We start from the raw sequence: 23,192 nt of genomic DNA on the forward strand, positions 1-23,192 counted from the left end.
CATTTTCGGCAAATGTTCCCACCAGAATAGGGATGCTCGGATTCAAGTGGTTAATGATATGCAAAGAATCAGTGAGGGTCACTACGCCCTCTCCCATCCAAAAGCCTGATGTTGTTCAACGTTTGGAATGCTAAAAAAATCAATTATTCTTGTTTTTAAAAACCATTCAAGGGCAGAGAAGTTATTGAACAGAAGATATGAAGTGCCGACTGCAGAGTAAGCTACTGTACTGTACATGTACTGTGTATGGTGATAACACTGAAGCTGATTTACAGCACAAAGACTCGATTCATAATTTACGAGTGGCACGCTCAACTTAGGAAAAACAAACAAGCAAAGAGCAATTACTTGGAATGACTTCTGTAAGACAACAATGGAGAGAGAGAGAGAAAAACCCAGCACTATTTCTGCAGTCTATTGACAGCCCAGTCACGGACGTTTGGGCCGGACAGCCTTCATGTGACTATGCTGCCAATATAAAGACAGTGGAGTGTTGAGTTAGTGTCATCAGCATAAAGACTACATGCATCAATGTTATATTTTCCTGGTACAGTACATATGGTCGTGCTGCTAAAATGACCCAATTAACCACTAATAACCCTATATAACCCAAGGTGTCTATTCGTGGTCCCCTACTTGTTTCCCTCTACACGAAATCCATTTGCCGAAAACAACCCGTATACAAGCCCACAACTCATCGCAACGTGATGTGTCGTGGGCTTGTAGATCGGCTGTTTGCTGAATGTTCGCTTATTTCAATGGATTGTTCGTGTAGTACAGCGCTACTCAACCCGCGGGCCGCATGCGGCCCCAACGCAGCGTCTCTGCGGCCCCTCATGGTCAAACACAAAAAAAAAACATTTTTAAGCGCAGGATAAAAACATACATTTCCGTTCAAATATATGGGTTGCTTCATTTTTTTCCAAAAAACAAACAGACAGACATACAGGTGCGTCAATTGTTACAGGTATAATGCATAGTTTTCTATGCATTTCGGGGTTTTTGGGGCGTTTGACACCCAACTTTTTTCGGGCGAGCGGCATATTTCAATCTCTGGGAGTTGGCAACCCTAACCTTGCCATACCTTAGCTTTTGCTGAACTGATGCCACTGGACATACACACAAAATAAACAGGTACAGTGAAACGAATATGATGTCAAAATGTACATTTTCTTATAGCAATAACAATGTGTAGTGTGTTACAAAATCAAAAACTCCCCTAAGCCATCTTAAGTTGAGTAGCCCTGGTCTAGTATGTCCAGAATAGAGATATACTGTTGTGTTCATGTGGTTATTTTTAGAGCCAATACAGGAGTTTTGACTCTAACATAAATACAGATAATAAGAAAATAAATCATTTTTTATTATATCATGTTGCTCAACATTATGATGCTCTACCCTGGGATTTATTTTATTATTATTTTTTGACCGTTTGCTCTTCTTAAACATCTATCATAAATCAAAACTATTAAAAGCGAGCAATGATCATTGTGCTTCGATGTATTGCTAGTGCTGTTCTCTGCCCGTTTTATCAGTCAATCAAATGCCATTATATCTGTGAAAGGTCAACGGATATTGCAGGCCTCAGCACTATAATGTATTGATGATGTTTTCATCGTCATCGCTCATACGCCACAGTACCACTCCCTTCAACATAACTGAACCTATAGAACACAAGCTTTCACCATGCAAAAGTCGGAACATTCCTAAATACTATTTCTTATAGAATCAGTACCGTATGACAGTGGTTCTGCACCAAAAGTAATAAACACACTATACTATAAAAACTGGTAAAAAAAACATTGGCCAAATTGTTAAATCATGATAATAAGAAAGAGGATAAATCTGTGAAAATAGCCAATCTACAAGCTCACAACGCCTCGCCCTGCTTATCAGGGTGGTGGGTTCAAATATGATTATTTCGGGGGGTCAAGGCCTGAAAAGGTTGAGAACCACCAATTCAAAGCAGTTTTCTTAACAAAAGAAGATGCTCTCCAATTACAAACAAAACACTACTGACAAGATTGCAAATCCAAACAAAATCATACTCTATAATTATGTACAAAATCAGATATCACAATATGTTTGATCAAATACCTCGATATAGCCAATCTGCAAGCTCACAACATGGTGAGCTTGCAGATCGGCTATTTTTGAAGATTCTTTAAAGCGTTTGAAAGTATAAAATGGGGCATACAAGATTAAAACCAGGAGCAGACAACACTATATTACAATGTAAAAAATCCCAGACAATATCTAGTTTAATATCACAATATTGATTATATTGATGTATTGCCCAGCCCTACTGTAGGCAGTGGTGTAAAGTAACTAAGTACATTTACTCAAGTACTGTACTTAAGTACACTTTAAAGGATTTATTTTACTTTACTGGAGTGTTTCCAATTTTCAATACTTTTAGAAAAAAGGAAGGGTCTGGGTGTTCAAAAAAGAAGTGTAGCGATTGATTGATTGAATATTTAGGCAAAACATGTAAAACAGCAAAGTTACATTTAAAATACTTTGTCTAACAGGTCCGTTCATAAAAGTCCTTGCGGACTTGTTTCCAAGGGCCTTGGCATTGGCGAAGGTGCTCTTTCTGGTGAAAAAAAGTTTAAAAGCCTTTATTGATGTGGCTAGTATGTAATAGAAGTTGTTTAAACTGGGATAACCCATGCGTAGTGGCCAAGAGTGCCTTGGTTTTTTCCTTTGTTGCAAACTTTCAATACTTTTACTTCTACTCCACTTTCAATACTTTTACTTCTACTCCACTACATCTCAGAGGCAAATATTGAAAAGTTACTTTTTAGATTTGGATTACTATTACAAAACATACATCATCACTTCAGCCCTATTAAAACTTTGGCTATTAGAAAATAGCCGATCTACAAGCTCAAAACGCGTCAAATCGCTTGTAGATTTGCTATTTTCAAAAGATTTTTATACATTTGTAACCTGTGAAATGGGACTTTCTTTTGGTACTTTAAGTATAAAAATGCCAATACTTTTATACTTTTACTAGGTACACTTTTCTTCTGGACTTTTACTTGTAACAAAGTAGTTTTTTACCATTGTGGTATTGATACTTTTACTAAGTAAAACATGTGAGTACTGTTTACCAGAGTATCCTGAGTCACACGTGCATTTGAAGGAGGCAGGGGACACCTGATCACACGTCCCATTCTGACAAACTCTGTCACAGGTTTCTTTCCCGATGACTTCAGAGCAGTTAACCCCTAGAACAGATTGAAAAGTCAGTTCATTTCAAATAAAATTTCAAATTAGGCTTAGGGTTAGAATAATGTAGTTACATTCATAATATTCATACATTTCATCAACTTAACCCATTAAGACCTGACGCCGATTCTACATGTCTCCTAAATCCCAATAGTATTCTGAAAAACGTATGTTTCTATATCAGTGGTGCTCAATCTTCTTCATGTCAAGGGACCCCCATCTCAAAATATGTTGTTCCAGGGACCCCCAGAAGCAAAGATTTGAGTTAAAAAAATTTGCTTTAAAAAAATATATATTCAAAGATTTGCACATATTTTCAAGATTTTTCAAAAATAACAGATCTACAAGCTCGTAGCTACACTTTCATAGCTAAAGTGTAAAATAATGCTTTTTTTTAGCTCAAATCTAAAAATGATACAGATGCGTTCCAGGTCTTAATGGGTTAAATTTCATCACTTTTCAAATCTCAAATCGATCTTCAATCAAAATGATACTTCTTCTTACAAGTAATAGGTATGGGATGATACTTGACAAGGTGTCCTATAATGACATTAACGGACGAGGCAGAGGTGAAGAATTCAACACAAAGTGTGTTTGCCTCCACAAAGTCCACAATCATTTAATGGATGCCTCTCGCAGGCTACAACATGGACAGTTGCCAATGCTTAAAAGAGGAGACCCATCGCTTTTCTTTGTGTTACTCCTGTGCTTAAAATCTATTATCAGTCCATCTGCAATTAACTAATCCAACTTTCATTGTGTAATGACTTAAAATCCACTGGGAAATACAACCTGCAACCTAAGTGATGAGCTTGTTGGACAAAATACTTTGTAGGCATTCCAGAAATACTGCTGCAATGAACTGCTGATTGATTGCTAGTTGTATAACCCAAGATATTTGCTGAAAAAGCACGATGACAAGAGTTCGAGGAGGAAACAAATCATTCTGTCATCTCACATGGACATTAGAGGTGTGCCCTAGGCCTGTCACAATTATTACATAATCGCCTCATCGCAAGTATTTGAGATAATCGCAATTATTTTGCATGATTGTCAGAATTGTTTCCATGTAGAAAAATGTTCATTCCAAACATTTTCCAAAGCTCTACAAGCTTACTATATTTCCAATAAAAAAAAAGCCCTGTGCAAACAGAAATTTAAGTTGTATTCATACGTTCCAATGTTCAATGCCAAAAACCCAATTCAATCGTTAATCATGAATTATTCTGTCTGACAATTAATCGTCAACTTAAATTTGTAATCGTGACAGCCCTACCGAAGGTGTGCATCGGCACTGGCCTCACGATTCGATCCCGATTCACGTGAACCGTAGTCGAATCATAGCGATTCGATTTTACGTACGATGCATTTCGATTTACTGTATTACTGCACGATTGACATGTTCCCATCAGTTAATACGAGCATAATACAAGCATTTGAACTACTTTTTATTTTATTTAGGACAAGTAAAATGTGTGAACGCTGGAAGCGAACGCAGCTTGACTGTAGCTGCTATATTTCAGCCACACTGTAGTGCACTCTGGTGCACTCTGGCGCACTCTGGCGGCTGCACACAGGCAGTGCAGGCGAGTCACATGGGGGCGCGAGCCAATGAGAGCTTGAGTCACATAGACTGCACACAGAGACACACACAGAGCCACAAGCCGAGCACGGTTACATAGTAAGCTCCACTTGGGCTCCTTCCGCGTTCGCTAAAAGCTGGCAGCTGGCAATAATAGGCCATATATATCCAATATATGGCCATATACTGATGACATCATCATCTCCATTTATGGGCAAAAAGGGACACAGGTAGACAGACAGAAACAGATATCTCCATATATGGGCACAAAAGGGACACAGAGTCGGCCAGACGAGTAGTTGCCAGTGTTGCCAGTTTCTGTGAGAGAAACAAGCAAACCAGGTCTGGGAAAACCAGCCCAAAAGAAGCGACAGTGGGCCACATGAGCACTTTAACATAATACATCAGCTATTTGAAAACAGCAGATCTACAAGCTCACGACGCGTTGCGAGCTTGTAGATCGGCTATTTTCAAATAAAACCTTGCGGGGAAATTATAAAAAGCAGATCTGGCAACCCTGAGCGTAGCTCGCAAACCTCTAGTAATACAGAAGTGCTGTTGTAGAAAACTAAGTGGGACATGGATAGTATTCTAAATCGACGTGTATCGCGATACATATCATGTTGCGACCTCTATATCGTGATACTGTGCGTATTGTATTATGAGGTGGTAGGCATTAGGCAATACCCAACCCTAAGAGGAACCACTGAGAGCATCCTAGATGGCAAATTTCTCAGCATTTTGCTACTGCTACAGATCTTGTCCAAAACTCACACAAATCGTTACACATTATTATCTGCCGTCATCCATTTAGCTTTTTACAACATTTCCCCCGCTATTTAGTCGTTATGCCAATTGATTCCTCCCCACACACATTTATGTGTTGCAGTGGTGTAAAGTAACTTAGTACATTTACTCAAGTACTGTACTTAAGTACAATTTTGAGATGCTTTTCCTTTACTGGAGTATTTCCAATTGTCTATACTTTTACTTCTACTCCACTACATCTCAAGAGGCAAATATCGTACTTTTACTCCACTACACTTATTTGAACACTTTAGTTACTAGTTACTTTGCAGATATAAACTATTACATCATAAAACATACATTAACCACTTTAGCCCTATTTCATACCTAGGCTATTTAAAAATAGCCGATCTACAAGCTCACAACGCGTCGCATCGTTGTGAGCTTGTAGATCTGCTATTTTCAAACATTTTAGTACTTTTACTTTTGGTACTTTAAGTACATTTTGATACCAATACTTTTGTACTTTTACTCAAGTAAATTTTGAATTCCGGACTATTACTTGTAACGGAGTACTTCTGCATTGCAGTATCGATACTTTTACTTATGTAAAAAAAGTTGAGTACTTTTCCCACCACTGGTGTGTTGTCTCTGCTGTTGTATCCTACTGACTCACCTGCCAGTGAGGAGCCCCCAGCGGGAGGACTACGTACTACTACTACGTTCGTCCTACTCAGTGGTGGAAAGTAACTAAGTACATTTACTTAAGTACTGTACTTAAGTACAATTTTGAGGTATTTGTACTTTACTTGAGTATTTCCAATTTCCAATACTTTTACTTCTACTCCACTACATTTCAGAGGCAAAAATCTTACTTTTACTCCACTACAATTATCTGAAAACTTTAGTTACTAGTTACTTTTCAGACATAAATTATGATATTATAAAACATACATTAACCACTTTAGACCTATTTTTATTCCTAGGCTATTTGAAAATAGCAGATCTACAAGCTCACAACGCGTCGCGATGCGACGCGTTGTGAGCTTGTAGATCGGCTATTTTCAATATTTTTGTACTTTTACTTTTTGTACTTAAGTATATTTTGATGCCAATACTTTTGTACTTTTACTCAAGTACATTTTGAATTCTGGACTTTTACTTGTAACTGAGTATTTTTATATTGCAGTATTGGTACTTTTACTTAAGTAAAACATTTGAGTACTTTTTCCACCACTGGTCCTACTCCACCTCGCCCAGCACTCCATGCTGACAGGTGCCACCCCAGCCCATAGGAGTACGTGCATTGACAAATATCATCCTCCTTGCCCAGCTTCCCTCCCCCAACACAGGCCAAATTGTGTTTCTATATAGACGCTCGAAAAAATTTGATGCACCACGGATTCGAAACCACAACCTCTGCGGAGGTGGGCAGAGACTTTAACCCATTGAGACCTGAAGCCGATTCTGCATGTCTCCTAAATCGCAACAGTTTTCTGAAAAACGTATGTTTCTATATCAGTGGTGCTCAATCTTTTTCATGTCAAGGACCCCCAAAAAAATATGTATTTAGCCGCAGACCCCCATCAAAATATGTTGTTCCAGGGACCCCCCAGAAGCAAAGATTTGAGTTAAAAATGTTCACTTTAAATAAATATATATTCAAATATTTGCACACATTTTCACGATTTTTCAAAAATAGCAGATCTACAAGCTCGTAGCGCGGCACTCGGTGCCGCGCTATGAGCTTGTATATCTGCTATTTTTGAATAGCCCAAAGTGTAAAATAATGCTTTTTAGCTCAAATCTAAAAATGACACAGTTCCAGGTCTTAATGGGTTAAAACTGTGCCACCCGAGTGGCTATATCTGGGGTCATTTGATCAAGATGTATCACTCAGATATTCTAATTGGCTATGACTCTGCCTTCCAAAGTTTGCAAGCCCTTGGTAGGCAACCCGGCCTGGCTGACACTTGCGCTCCGAGGAGCACACTTTTCTAGTTTATCTTTTCCATTTCTGTTTAGAACTTCATTTCATACTGGAAGACAACAATTGAGGGTTTGACTGGGCTGAAACTTTATCTCAGTAAATGACATGGAACTCCATATTTGGGCATGGCTGACGTCATAGTGACAACGTAATGATGACGTGAGCTTTGAATCAGCTCAGCTTAACCCTTTAAGACCTGAGAAGATTCTAGAAAGGTCTTCTAAATCCAAAAAAAAAATTGAAAGAAAAACCCAATTTTTTTTTCCTCGATTTTTCAAAAATAGCAGATCTACAAGTTCATAGCGCGGCACTCGGTGCCGCGCTATGAGCTTGTATATCTGCTATTTTTGAATAGCCTAAAGAAATCTAAAGTGACACAGATGCGTTCCAGGTATCAATGGGTTAAAACCAGACTGCACAGTGTGAATGACACACATGGAGAGAGACATCGAGGAAGAATTCATCACCTACAAGAGGAACTATTCCAGCGGAGATCCAGGTGATTGCCCCGTAACCAGTCCTGGATCGTAAGACCACATCACTAGTTCTTGGACCATTACAGCCCATGCATAGCAGCAGCTTTGACGATGAACCCACTGTTCCCGGCAACGAGCCAGCAGCAAGAAAACTCGGAATAATCAAGTCCTTACAGTAGTCAACAGTCTACCAAGACTTTAACTCGATCGAAAGTAAAGAGAAATCATCCGACTAACACAGGAAAGAAAACTCACATCTGTAAACAATGTGCCAAGAGTTTCAGTCTCTTAGGTAACCTGAAGACACACCAGAGTGTCCACACGGGAGAAAAACCTTTCTATTGTAAACAGTGTGAAAAGAGTTTCAGTCTGTTGAGTAACCTGAAGAAACACCAGAGTGTTCATACTGGAGAAAAACCTTTCCACTGTCAACAGTGTGGCAAGAGTTTCAGTCAAATGCATCGCCTGAAAAGTCACCAGAGTGTTCACACCGGAGAAAAACCTTTCCACTGTAAACGGTGTGCCAAGAGTTTCAGTCTGTTCAGTAACCTGAAGAAACACCAGAGTGTTCATACTGGAGAAAAACCTTTCCACTGTCAACAGTGTGGCAAGAGTTTCAGTCAAATGCATCGCCTGAAAAGTCACCAGAGTGTTCACACCGGAGAAAAACCTTTCCACTGTAAACGGTGTGATTAGAGTTTCAGTCAGTTAGGTAACCTGAAAAGTCACCAGAGTGTTCACACAGGAGAAAAACCTTACCTCTGTAAACAGTGTGATTAGAGTTTCAGTCTGTTAGGTAACCTGAAAAGTCACCAGAGTGTTCACACAGGAGAAAAACCTTACCTCTGTAAACAGTGCAATAAGAGTTTCAGTCGGTTAGGTAGTTTGAAAGAACACCAGCGTATTCACACTGAAGAAAAACCTTTCCTCTGTAAACAGTGCCATAAGAGTTTCAGTGGGTCAAATCCCCTGAAAAGACACCAGCGTATTCACACTGGAGAAAAACCTTTCCACTGTCAACAGTGTGGTAAGAGTTTCAGTCGCTTAGATCACCTGAAAGTACACAGCACATGCTGTAAACTGGAGTTATGACTGTAACGCCAGCCAATAGGATCACAGAGGGGTGGAGCAATGGTGCGCCTAGTTCCTGCACGTGGTTCCTGATGTGGCTATTCTGATGGCAGACCCCTGGCCAGTGTCGGTGCCCAGTTTGGTGCGGATCGGATTAACGGTGCGCCTCGCAGGTCCGCACGTTACGTTTGTGACGTCCGTAAACCCACCCACTAGGCAATTTTAATATAGGATTAGGAATAATATAGGAAAGCCATCCGTGTCATTTTAGCATCGGCTATTCAAAAATAGCAGATATACAAGCTCAAAGCATCTGCTATTTAAAAATAATAATAATAATAATAATCTTAAAAGTGTGAGAACTACTGATTTAGAAGGCATTTGTAGAATCGGCCTCAGGTCTTAATGGGTTAATATAATGTATGGGCAGAGACTTTATCACTGTGCGACCCGAGCGCCTATCTGGGGTCATTTGATCAAGATGTATCACTCAGATTGTCCAGATTCCATTCTAATTGGCTATGACTCTGCCTTCCAAAGTTTGGACGCCCTTGGTAGGCAACCCGGCCTGGCTGAGACTTGCGCTCCGAGGAGCACTCTTTTCTAGTTTATCTTTTCCATTTATTTTTAGAACTTCATTTCATACTGGAAGACGACAATTGAGGGTTGACTGGGCTGAAACTTTATCTCGGTAAATGAAAAGGAACTCCATATTTGGACATGGCTGACATAGGGCTGAACGATTTTGGGAAAAAATCTAATTGCGATTTTTCTGACTAATATTGCGATTGCGATTTGATTGCGATTTTTTTAATTAAAAAAAAAAAAAAATCTTAAAGCTTCAGTTTAGTATTCACTGTGTACGTTTAAAAAGTAATTGGAAGTAATGGAACATTACCAAATGGCATACCATTTATTTACTGTTCTAGATCCTAATAAATAAGGATGAGAACTAAAAGATATGAATTGCTTCATTGCTTCCAACATGTATCTTCCAAGTACTTTTTTTTTTCCATGTATATATTTAAACATTTAGCTGGAATAGAAATAGCTTATTTTTGTAAACAACCCAACATTGAACTTGTTAAGTCATTAACTTATGGCTCAAGAAGAGAAGCTTTTTCTGAAATGAAGTTCAATAAATAAAAATAAAATTAAACAAATAATTACCTTTTTGTGTAAACAATTCACAGCAGTGAAATAAGTAGGTATTTCACTTATGGCTAAAGAAGCATATTTACTGATATCCAGTATTTAGCTTATGTAGATTAACATTCAACTAAAATGTAACACTTTTTTGTCTCACAAGGCAAAGTCCTCTCCTACTGTACATTGTATTACTACTACTCCTTGGAAGTGAAAAACTCAGAATACATAACGCAGTGGTGGAAAGTAACTAAGTACATTTACTTAAGTACTGTATTTGTACTTTACTTGAGTATTTCTAATTTCCAATACTTTAACTTCTACTCCACTACATCTCAGAGGCAAATATTGTACTTTTACTCCACTACAATTATTTGAAAACTTTAGTGACTACTTACTTTTCAGATATAAATTATAATATTGTAAAACCTACATTAACCACTTTGGCCCTATTTTATACCTAGGTTATTTGAAAATAGCAGATCTACAAGCTCACAACGCGCCGTGATGCAACGCGTTGTGAGCTTGTAGATCTGCTATTTTCAAACATTAGTACTTTTACTTTTGGTACTTTAAGTACATTTTGATACCAATACTTTTGTACTTTTATTCAAGTACATTTTGACTTTTTACTTGTAACAGAGTACTTCTACATTGCAGTATTGATACTTTTACTTAAGTACAACATTTGAGTACTTTTTCCACCACTGTACATAACAGAAGTGACAAAGATACAGTTCATAGTCGCTTCTTTTGGGCTTTTTTTCATAGACAGGGTTGCTTATTTCTCTCACAAAACCTGGCAACACTGACCAGGAAGTGCTTTCCATCGTATTGTTTACATTGCATCCAACAGTAATAGTTTAATAATGATGGAATAAGTTACACTTACAGAAACAAACATAGATAGGAGCAACACTACTACTACACTACTTGTGTCGCACCGAAAATAATGTTTTACCGCTACGCGCGGCATCAGGGATTTGCGCAACACGGCCGTTCGTCAACTTTAAATACTCGTAGCCGACGGAGACCTAACTCTATGAGAGGGACAGAGCGAGAGAGAGAGAGAGAGAGGGGGGGGGGGCTCGCTGCCCTCTCGCTCCCTGTAGAGAGAGGCAGCCACTCTGGAGAGAAGGAGACAAGTCCCGCGGGTGCTCTGGGATTAATATGAATATTAAAATGATTTATTATGATAAAATAAAAAATTTAAAAATCGCGGCCTTTGCGATTAGCTAATCGCGTGGTTTCAAATCGCGATTTCGGTTTGAAAACGATTAATCGTTCAGCCTTAGGCTGACATCATAGTGACAACGTAATGACAACGTAATGATGACGTGAGCTTTGAATCAGCTCAGTTTAAAACCAGACTGCACAGTGTGAATGACACACATGGAGAGAGACATCGAGGAAGCCTGCAGCACCTACAAGAGGAACTATTCCAGCAGAGATCCAGGTGATTGCCCCGTAACCAGTCCTGGATCGCAAGGCCAAATATCATTAGTTCTTGGACCATTACAGCTCATGCATAGCAGTAGCTTTGACGATGAACCCACTTTTCCCGGCAACGAGCCAGCAGCATGGAAACTCAGAAGAATCAGGTCCATACAGTAGTCAACAGTCTACCAAGACTTTAACTCAATCGAAAGTAAAGAGAAATCATCCGACTAACACAGGAAAGAAAACTCACATCTGTAAACAATGTGCCAAGAGTTTCAGTCTCTTAGGTAGCCTGAAGACACACCAGAGTGTCCACACGGGAGAAAAACCTTTCTATTGTAAACAGTGTGGCAAGAGTTTCAGTCTGTTAAGTAACCTGAAGAAACACCAGAGTGTTCACACTGGAGAAAAACCTTTCCACTGTCAACAGTGTGGCAAGAGTTTCAGTCAAATGCATCGCCTGAAAAGTCACCAGAGTGTTCACACCAGAGAAAAACCTTTCCACTGTAAACTGTGTGCCAAGAGTTTCAGTCTTTCAGGTAACCTGAAAAGTCACCAGCGTGTCCACACGGGAGAAAAACCTTACCTCTGTAAACAGTGCCATAAGAGTTTCAGTCGGTTAGGTAGTTTGAAAGAACACCAGCGTATTCACACTGGAGAAAAACCTTTCCTCTGTAAACAGTGCAATAAGAGTTTCAGTGGGTCAAATAACATTAAAAGACACCAGCGTATTCACACTGGAGAAAAACCTTTCCACTGTCAACAGTGTGGTAAGAGTTTCAGTCGCTTAGAACGGCTGAAAATACACAAGTGTGTCCACACAGAGGACCTGGGTGTTGCAAGTGCATCGTTGCTCTAATTAGAACCAAACTTGGCACAAACACTGCTCCAGGGGTCTTCCATAACAATAGTCACACCAGGGGGCATGTCAGGGTCCCCTGGGGGCCACTGGCACACTGTTGCACCAAACATCAACAAACATGGCACAAATGCTGTTCAGGGATCTGCCATGATAATAGTCACACCCCAAAAAAATACTTAAAGGAGACATCCGGACATTTTAAGTGTTATCTTTGATGTGTCGCTAATCACTCACCATCATTGAAATGGACGTTGACTTATTCCAGAGAGTCCCGTCTCCTGCAGTCTGTCGACCCCCTCCGTTGGCATAATGGGAGCCCGTGTAAGAGTGAAATTCGTCTATTATAACCGATGCAAAGTTAGTATTTTTCTGCAGAACGAGCTAACGCTGGTTGCTTGTTTCTCTCCCTGGCAACACCGAGTTGCCAGGTCCTGGGAGAGAAACAAGCAACCAGCGTTAGCTAGTTCTGCATTAGCGTTAGCTCGTCGGGGACTTTAAGTGCATGTTTGAGTATCATGAGACTCCACAATGAGCAGTAGTAGAGAAAATACTAACTTTGCATCGGTTATAATAGACGAATTTCACTCTTACACGGGCTCCCATTATGCCAACGGAGGGGGTCGACAGACTGCAGGAGACGGGACTCTCTGGAATAAGTCAACGTCCATTTCAATGATGGTGAGTGATTAGCGACACATCAAAGATAACACTTAAAATGTCCGGATCTCTCCTTTAATTGCACACATGATAAGCAAGATCTTAAAGTGAGGAAGGCACTTGCATGGAGGGCCCTGAATGGCATGACCAGTGTATGGAACTCCAATCTCCCCCGCCAAATCAAACTCAGCTTCTTCTACGCGACAGTAGTCTCCGTTCTTCTCTATGGCAGTGAATGCTGGACCCTGAAACCAGCCCTTGAGAAGTCCCTGGACGGGTGCTACACCAGGATGCTGCGTGCAGTGCTTAACATCAGCAAGAGTGCGCATGTTACCAACATAATCCTGTATGAGGGAATACCAAGGGTGAGCGAGAAGATTGCTGTAAGGAGAATGAGACTAGCAGGACACTGCCAAAGGCACCGAGAGCTGCCAGCCAGCAAACTGGTGCTGTGGGAACCAACACATGGGCACCGGTCAAGAGGACGCCCCACACCTACATATGTGGACACGCTCAAGAAGGATGCAGGAGCCCATAGCACCAATGAGCTGGCCAGATGTATGGAGAGTCGGGATGACTGGAAGCAACGATGGAGGGCTCGTCTGAGGACGACCTAGAGAGATGTGGGGCACTACAGCAGTGTAACAGCCATAGCTCGGTGACCATTGCTCTGATCAGAGCAATATAGGACTGGATTTTCTCTATCTAGTAACTGCCGTTTAAACCCCAGCCAAAAGGAAAGCAGAGGGGGCGGGGCTTCAGCAATTGCAGCCTGTCCCGTAGGACCACCTACCAATTTTGAAGCATTTAGCATACTGGGAACTGGAGTTATGGCTGTTTAAACCCCAGCCAATAGGAACACATATGGGGCGGGGCTTAACTATTTGGCTGCCACGAAATAACATCGTTGCCATGCCACTGCCAGAGAGTGTTTTTACTAACCTTTGAAAAATCATGGTATATTTTCGCCTCATTACACACCCGGGAATCAGGGGGAAAAATTGTCCGGTCGTGGTAATCCATTGCATAGTTGTGGCCAGTTGAATGTGGCTTGTTTTTGCCAAAAAACTACAGGAATGAAGATAAAGCCATTTTCCAAAACGAATACACAGGAAGTAAACAAGCTTCTTTCTTTTTTTAAATGACGTCATGTCCGGGTCCAGGCATCATTTATAGGTAGCGAACAGCGCCACTGGTGGAAAACCACTGAAAACACAAATCTCGTCAACCTCGTCAGTGGCAGGCTGCGCCTTAGCAGAATCTGAGAGATCTCGTCGGTTTCAGGCAAAGAGTTAAGCAATTACAGCCTGTCCCTACTGGCCGTGTAAGAGCACTTACCAAGTTTGGAGCGTTTAGCATACTGGGAACTGGAGTCACAGCCGTTTTAAGACCAGCAAATGAGAACACAGAGAGGGCGGGGCTTAAGCAGCCTGTCCCTATTGGCCGTCTAAGAGCACCTACCAAGTTTAAGGCGTTTAGCATGCTGGGAACTTGAGTTATGGCTGTTTAAACGCCAGCCAATAGGAACACAGAGGGGTGGAGCTATGGTGCGCCTGGTTCCTGCACGTGGTTCCTGATGTGGCTATTCTGATGGCGGACCCTTGGCCAGTGTTGGTGCCCAGTGTTGGTGCCCAGTGTTGGTGCCCAGTTTGGTGCACCTCGCAGGTCCGCACGTTACGTTTGTGACGTCCGTCCACCCACCCACTAATTTTAATATATAGGATTAGGAATAATATAGGAAAGCCATCCGTGTAATTTTTGCATCGGCTATTCAAAAATAGCAGATATACAAGCTCACAGCATCTGCTATTTTTGAGCATTTTTGAAAAATCTTGAAAGTGTCAGAACTACTGATTTAGAAGGCATTTGTAGAATCGGCCTCAGGTCTTAATGGGTTAATATAAGATTTACACACCACTGATGATAGTGCTGTCAGAGAAATATACTGTATGGAGCCATCAAAGCTGCCGCATCCCTTGGAGGCAACCCATAGTCACTTAAAAGAAAAATGGAACGTGGAATACTTCCAAGCTAGACTCAAATCTTTCAATAGGCAACAGACACTGATGAGACAATCTGCTAAAATGCTGAGCTATAGCTTTGAAAGCATCTCATCAAGTTGCATGCAGAAAAAAAAGAAAGAAAGTAAGTTTAATGTGCAACACAATTGCATACAATACATTTATTGGGGGTCCCTGCTTCGTCTCTCTCTCGGCTAAGGGGGTCATTGGCCTGAAAAACATTGAAGACCCTTGTTATACTGTATGTCATTTCTTTACCCAGTGCTGGAAGCTTGAGTATGCAACAGCTTTTTGGAATAATTTAACTAGTACAGTAGGTTATGTATTCATCCCACTCAGGGTCGTAGAGAGTACAAATCTAATTGGTGACAGATGAAAAGAGACAATCACTCATCACTAGTGCAGAGTAATTAGTGTTTTTAAAAAAAGAGCACAAAATCACAAAGAATGACAGATAATGAACAAAATAGAAACAAGGCACAAAGGGTATGAACAATAACAAAATCCCCCAAAAATGAATGGCATGTTAAACAATAGCATGCGTCCAGTTGTGTAAAGTAACTAAGTACATTTACTCAAGTACTGTACTTAAGTAGTTTTGAGGTACTTTTACTTTACAGGAGTATTTCCAATTGTCTATACTTTTACTTCTACTCCACTACATCTCAGAGGCAAATATTGTACTTTTACCCCACTACAATTATTTGAAAACTTTATCTGCAAGTGTGACTTTCTCCAGAGTTCTGTCATGCAAGCGTAACATGACATGACTCAATGTCTCCGCCAGGCCGAAAGGCATGGCGAGAGAGTATGTTTTGCACCCTGTCCGTCCGTCCGTCCGTCCGTCCGTCCGTCCGTGTACAGGTAATCTCTGGCACCGTTGGCTTGATCGCAGTGAAACTGTGCACACACACTCCCTGGATGCCAATTCAGAACCTTTGCCCCAAATTTTTCACATGGGCCTGTTATAGCGACACCAGGAGGCCGCTTTTTGCAAAACACATTTTTTGACAGTACTCTTACAGATTTTGCCCAAACGTCACGCGCATCGGTACACAGTATCTCTATACAGTATCCCCTCGGGGATGAATAAAGTACCTACCTATAGTCATTACACGAAACGGGTCTTTCAGATTTTTCATATTCTATCCTGATTGGCTAAAAATGGCTTCCGAAGTTTGCAGGAGTGCTCCGTTTTGAACAAAATGCCTCAAATCATGAACACAGCATGCAATTTCTGTGAAATTTTGCACGCACATTCCCACTATGCCGAGGAAGAAATGCCACTTGAATATTTTCAAATCAGCCTCATGGTGGCGCTATAACATGCCGATTACTGTTTTTACCTAAAACTGCACTGATCTGTGTAAAACTTTGTATGTGCACTCCCTAGAGGTCAGGGAAAAACCTTTGCCCTGCAAGTTTGCAGGAGTGGCCCGTTTTGAACAAAATGTTGCAAATCATGAACGCAGCGTCCGATTGCGGTTAAACTTCGCACTCACATTTGCACTACGTTGACGAACAAATGCCACCCTTTCAACATTGCCCTATTATAGCGCCACCAGGAGGCCAACTTATATAAAACTATTTTTTTGATATAACTCCTTCGGATTTTATCCAAACATCACGCAAATCGGTACACATGATCTCTATAGTCAACTGATCAAGACGGATCCGTCCGATCCGCCTGATTTTTCACATTCCAGCCTGATTGGCGAATTCCCAACATTGCTGCCCCACACTATCCTACCTGACCTGGCGGAGACCTGTGCTCCAAGGAGCACTTTTTCTAGTTATTATCTGATTTAGAAAGAAGGTAAAAGCACAACAGAAACTCAATGGGCCGCAGCGCTGTGTGCAGACTAGTCCACTGGTTCCCAAATGTGGGGTCCGGGGACCCCCAGGGGTCCTTGGGGGATTCCAGGGTGTCCCCCAGCTAAATAGAAAAGTTAGGAACCAAGAGTCTTAGAGGTCTGTAACTCAGAGAGACTGAACAAATGGAACCTTACGGGTTCATTTGGTTCCATTTGTACGTGCTCAAGAGTAGTACTGAGCATTTTACAGTGTGGATTGGGGACCCCGATGATGGACTAGTCCATATGCATGGATTGCATCTTGTTCAAAATCTACAATGCAAAGAACTACATCATTTAACCCATTAACTCATTCACTGCCACTGACGTAAAAAACGTAATTTGTCCCGTTTACCAATCCTGCCACTGACGTAAAAAACGTAAAAAATTTTTTTTGAAAAAAATTAATTTTTTTTTTTTTTTTTTGTTTTTTTTTCAAATTTGACCCAAAGACCAAGGAGATATGATTGTTTAAAGATCTACACTCCCATCCACTTCCTTGTTAACTTAAAACTTAAAAATTCTGTATCTCGGCTCCTGAGTACTTTTTTTTTCGAATGAAAAATCTCTGGCAGTGGGCAAACGCGGCCAGCAATAATTGTGGCAGTGACCTGGAACGCATCTGTGTCATTTTTTTATTTGAGCTAAAAAGCAGTATTTTACACTTTGGCTATTCAAAAATAGCAGATCTACAAGCTCATAGCGCGGCACCGAGTGCCGCGCTATGAGCTTGTAGATCTGCTATTTTTGAAAAATCGTGAAAATGTGTGCAAATCTTTGAATATATATTTTTTAACGCGAACATTTGTAACTGCTTCTGGGGGTCCCTGGAACAACACATTTTGAGATGGGGGTCCGCGGCCAAATACATATAATTTTGGGGGTCCTTGACATGAAAAAGTAGCACCACTGAGGTAGAAACATAAGTTTTTTCAGAATGCTTTTGGGATTTAGAAGACATTTGTAGAATCAGCTTCAGGTCAAAGAATGACGGTTGCTTCTCCTTACCTGTGAAATGTGGAGGACACAAACACTTATATGTTCTGTGTCTGGGATCTGAGGACCCGTTGCTCAAACACACGCCTTTGTTTTCACACGGGTTCTCCAAGCAGGCGTCAAACGTGTCACAGAACCTTCCAGAGTAGTGGTGATGGCACTGACAGTGGTACGCGTCTTCCCGCAGGCTCGTTTGACAAACGCCGTTTCCCGAGCACAGCCGAATCAGCGGAGAGCTCTGACAAAGCTGCTCTTTCACAGTCACGTTGAGCCTCAAACCGAGCTTGCATAGCTGCGTGTCTTCTTCGTGCAACGCCGTGAAATAATGCTGGCCCGGGAGCAGACGGCCGGGGTCAGCGTGCTCAGTGTAATTGTGGGAGAAAAGAAACTGATCTTTCAATTGATTTCGATCGATCGCGCATCTTTTAAAGTTCTCCTTTGACACGTCGATTAGCTTGATGCCGTACGACTGGAAGGCATCGTCCGCGGAGAAAAACAGTCTGTCTCCAAACTGTAACTGAAGGGGGCATATCTGCGGGAGGATCAAAGGAAGACCGCTGGAGTCTTCTTCAACCCCCTGGTGTGAATCCCAACACTGGGTGACACCTGTGCAGATGTTTTCCATAAGGGTCCACTTCAGCTCGACTGTACGTTGCTGAGCGCGCCATTCGGTTGACGCTCGTCTGTCACAGATGGTTTGGCAGTGGGTTACGTGAGCAATGCGGCTCACCAAAAGAGCAAGGACTGTAATACTGTGAAATAGTAATCCCTCCATATTTCTCTGTTGTTGTTGTTACGCATCAATTCAAATCAGTCTGCGATCAGTCCCATATATGGGTCACCTGGAGAGGGGCCGAGGTAGCGCGTTAACATCACACTTCACGTCACAGGATGGTGCTCTGAAGTCCAAGGGATGAATGGTCAATAAGAAACCTGAAAGAAATAAAGAGCTTGTTTAGTGAACAGCAGTTCATATCTAGCAAGCGAGTGACCTTTCTCTGTCCACTAGATCAGTGGTTCTCAAACTTTTTCATGTCAAGGACCCCCAAATTGACACTTATTAGCCCGCGGACCCCCATTTGAAAAGATATGCCAGGGACCCCCATAAGAGAAGATTTTTTTGGCTTTAGCAGTGATTCTCAATCATTGTAATTTAAGGACCCCCCCAGTTTGACATGCATTAGGCTACGGACCCCCATTTAATGGCATTTTCTATCTCTGGGACCCCAATTCATATTGTAAAATCAATGTTAATTTAACTCTGAAATGTTAGGGTCCATTTGGTTCCATTTGTACACTCAGAGTTACAGACCCATAAGGGTCCATTTGGTTCCTATAAATCATTTAGCTGGGGACCCCCTGGTATCCCCTCAAGTACCCCGGACCCCACTTTGAGAACCAATGCACTAGATGATACTATGTTTTGAATGTGATCAGTGAAAAGAGGAAAAACGGACAGAGAGACATTGACCACTTATACTTTGCTGACTGAGGTCTAGCTCCCAGGGGTCTATACTTGTTGGTCCCTTCCTTTTTTTCCCCACTCTACACCAAATCTCTTTGCCAGAAATAGCCCGTCTACAAACTCACAAGCTTGTAGATCAGCTGTGTTCTCTGAATGTTCGCCTATTATGACATGCCCAGAATAGGGACGACAGTGTTCATGTGGTTAACTTTGCTCATTAAGACCTGAGGCGATTCTTAAAAAAAATGTAAATCTCAACAGTTTTTTGAAAAAATCTGGAAAATGTTTTTTCAATATTTTTCAAAAATAGCAGATCTACAAGCTCGTAGCGCGGCACTCGGTGCCGCGCTATGAGCTTGTAGCTTGTAGCTTGCTATTTTTGAATAGCCCAAAGAAATCTTAAAATGAGACGCAGATGCGTCCCCGGTCTTAATGGGTTAACTTTGCTCAGTCTCGTTAAAGCAATGATGAACATCATTAATTTGGGTTTTATAATGGCCAAGTCCAAACATTGTAACATTTGTTTCCCTTGAATTGTATTGTCCTTGAAATAAGTTCTCTAGGGCCACAGAAGTTGATAGATCACCATTATCAAGGGAAAGCGAGCGAGCAACACCTAGATCACCCAACCAGGTGATCTAGGTGGGGATTAAAAGGACGAGGATTTTTTTACATTTAATGTCAGAAATCTGCTTTGTGTTCATTTATGTGCTTAAAGTGTGATTTTGAGACATGCAATGGAACTGAAGGAAATCACGACTTCTGTCTCCTTTTTCACAGAGCACAGTAGCAATAGATAAAGATGGACAATACTTGGACTTACAGCACTGTATATTATTGTCACAATCTGGTGGTGTGGTGAGGACCCAAATGCAGGCCAGCAGAGTTCAAAACCCAAGATTGGGGGATTTATTACAAAATAACAGGGGAAAACACTCGATACGACACTAAACATGATGTGACACCAAACAATGACTCGACAAGGACTGACTGAGGAACAAGACTAATATACACATGAGGACTGATTACACATGAGTAACACCTGGGGAAGACATGATCATAGAACCATGAAAACTAGAACTAAAAACATAACATAGAAATACAAGACCTAGACATGACAGGCAAAGTCTGACTGTGACATTTATGCCCAGGTATATTCATACAACCCAATGTTCTACAAAAGCTGCAATCCCCTAAATGTCATCATATATACCCCTCACGGGATTTGGATCTCCTGCGTGAGAGACCAAACTTCTAATGCTCTTTCAAGACGGAAAACCAGCGTATGAGCTTAGGGCAGTACTACCTGTCAACGACACCAGGGTCTAACTTTCTCAATGGAAGAGTAGTGGAGACCGTGCACCTCCAACCACTGCAGATGTGCTAGTTTGTATTAACATACCTTACCATACAGATTGGTATGATGATGTTTTATTCATTAACCCATTAAGACCTGAGGCCGATTCTACAAATGTCAGTTTTCTGAAAAAAATTATGTTGCTATATCAGTGGTGCTCAAAATGTTTCATGTCAAGGACCCCCAAAATTATATGAGTTTTCCTGTCAACCCCATCTGAAAATATGTTGTTCCAGGGACCGCCAGAAGCAAAGATTTGAGGACAAAATTGTTGCTTTAATTTTTTTTCAAGTTTCACGATTTTTCAAAAAATAACAGATCTACAAGCTCAGAGATGAGCATGTATATCTGCTATTTTTGAATAGCCAAAGCATAAAATAATGGTCACACAGTGGTTAAAATCTAAAAATGACCCAGATGCTTTCCCGGTTTTGACGGGTTAGAAGAGGTTCCGAGTGAAGTCGCCGCTTTAACCCATTAAGACCTGAGTTTTTTTTGAAAGTTTTGACATTTTGAAACATTTTGAAAAAAAAAATCTAAAACATTTTCTTTCAAGATTTTTTTTTGAAGATTTTTTTCAAAAATAGCAGATCTACAAGCTCATAGCGCGGCACTCGGTGCCGCGCTATGAGCTTGTATATCTGCTATTTTTGAATAGCCAAAGACATCTAAAGTGACACAGATGCGTTCCAGGTATCAATGGGTTAAAGCATTCGTTTTTCCCCCCCCAATGAACTAGATCTGTCGATATGGTTGAAAGTATAACAGTGTGAAACAAAAGGCTGAGGCAACAGCCCTTCATCGCACTGTACCGCTGCTGTAATCATATGCAGCTGCTGCTGCTGACCACCAAGTGTGTCACAGCGGCCCCATCTTCCCCGAGGTTTATATACGCAGAGTGACAATGTCAGATAGAGTACTCTCTGTACATACCTCAGTGTCGCAGTGCCACGAGTTAGAGCCGACAGCATTGTCTCTCTCCCTTAGCCCGTTCAAACCGGGAACGCACCTGTGTAAGCACAATCCATATTTTATACTTTAACGTTTCAAAAATAGCAGATATACAAGCTCTGTGAACTTGTACATCTGCTAATTTTGAAAAATCTTGAACATTAAGTGCAAATATATATATAATTTTTTTTTCTTTTTAAGTGAATTTATATAATGTTTGGTGGTCCTTGACATGAAAACGTTTGAGCACCTCTGATATTATAGAACAACATACGTTTTTCAGAAAACTGTTAGGATTCAGAAGACATTTGTTGAACCCCCAGAAGCAAAGATTTGAGTCACAAAAGTTCGCTTTAAAAAAAATATATTCAAAGATTTGCACATATTATTTTCAAGATTTTTCAAAAATAGCAGATCTACAAGCTCATAGCGCGGCACTCGGTGCCGCGCTATGAGCTTGTAGATCTGCTATTTTTTCGAATAGCCAAAGTATAAAACATGGATAAAGTGCTCACACAGACGCGTTCCCTGTCGGAATGGGTTAGGTACTTTCCATGACATGCACACATGAGATAAAACACTGAGCTATACTTAGTTGTGCGTGGGTGTGCCACGCTCTGAAAATAGCAGAGCCACAAGCTCCACGATTCTTCGCGCTGCCACGCGTTGTGGGCTTGTAGATCTGCTATTTTCTGGGTTGTACGACACCCGCCGGTACGCAAATTAAAAAAAAGTATGGATTGGGGCATAACGCTACAGGGAAGTATATATATATATATATATAACAGTCATCTCACAATGATTGATATGAAGAACCGCATGAAGATGAGCAATAAAGCCAGGAATAAGGAACGCCGCTGTCAATACAACAGGGAGGGATGAAGTGAATAAGATTGTAGGCATCGTCACAAAAGGCTTTGTTGGGACCCAGAGGACGTCATTAAAAGCAAGATGAGAGACTGACTATTCTACTCCACAGAAGAAAACCCGAAATGCTGTCACCTGTTTGCTGTATTTCAACAACTGAAACAACCACTGAAATAACTCAATAGCCCAGACTTGAGTCCACCCTTTTCTAGTCGACAACAAAGTTTAACTGCAATTATACAAAGTACAAAGGGCTGCTTTTTACTGCAGATCGTTGGAAGCAGCATTTATTATTAAGTCTTAGTTTATTCCATCTCTGGGCTCCTTTTGTTGCACAGGATGCATATTTTCATGCAAATGAGCTTACATCAGTTCAATGTGCCCGGTGCAGAAAAGATCATAGGCCTACTGTAGCTCCTCGCACAACAATGATGACACAGGTCGGGTTCTTTATGAACGGGCATTTATTGCTTCAGG

Source organism: Gymnoscopelus braueri (genome assembly GCF_963280865.1).
Source record: "Gymnoscopelus braueri genome assembly, chromosome: 14".
Classification (NCBI taxonomy): Eukaryota; Metazoa; Chordata; class Actinopteri; order Myctophiformes; family Myctophidae; genus Gymnoscopelus; species Gymnoscopelus braueri.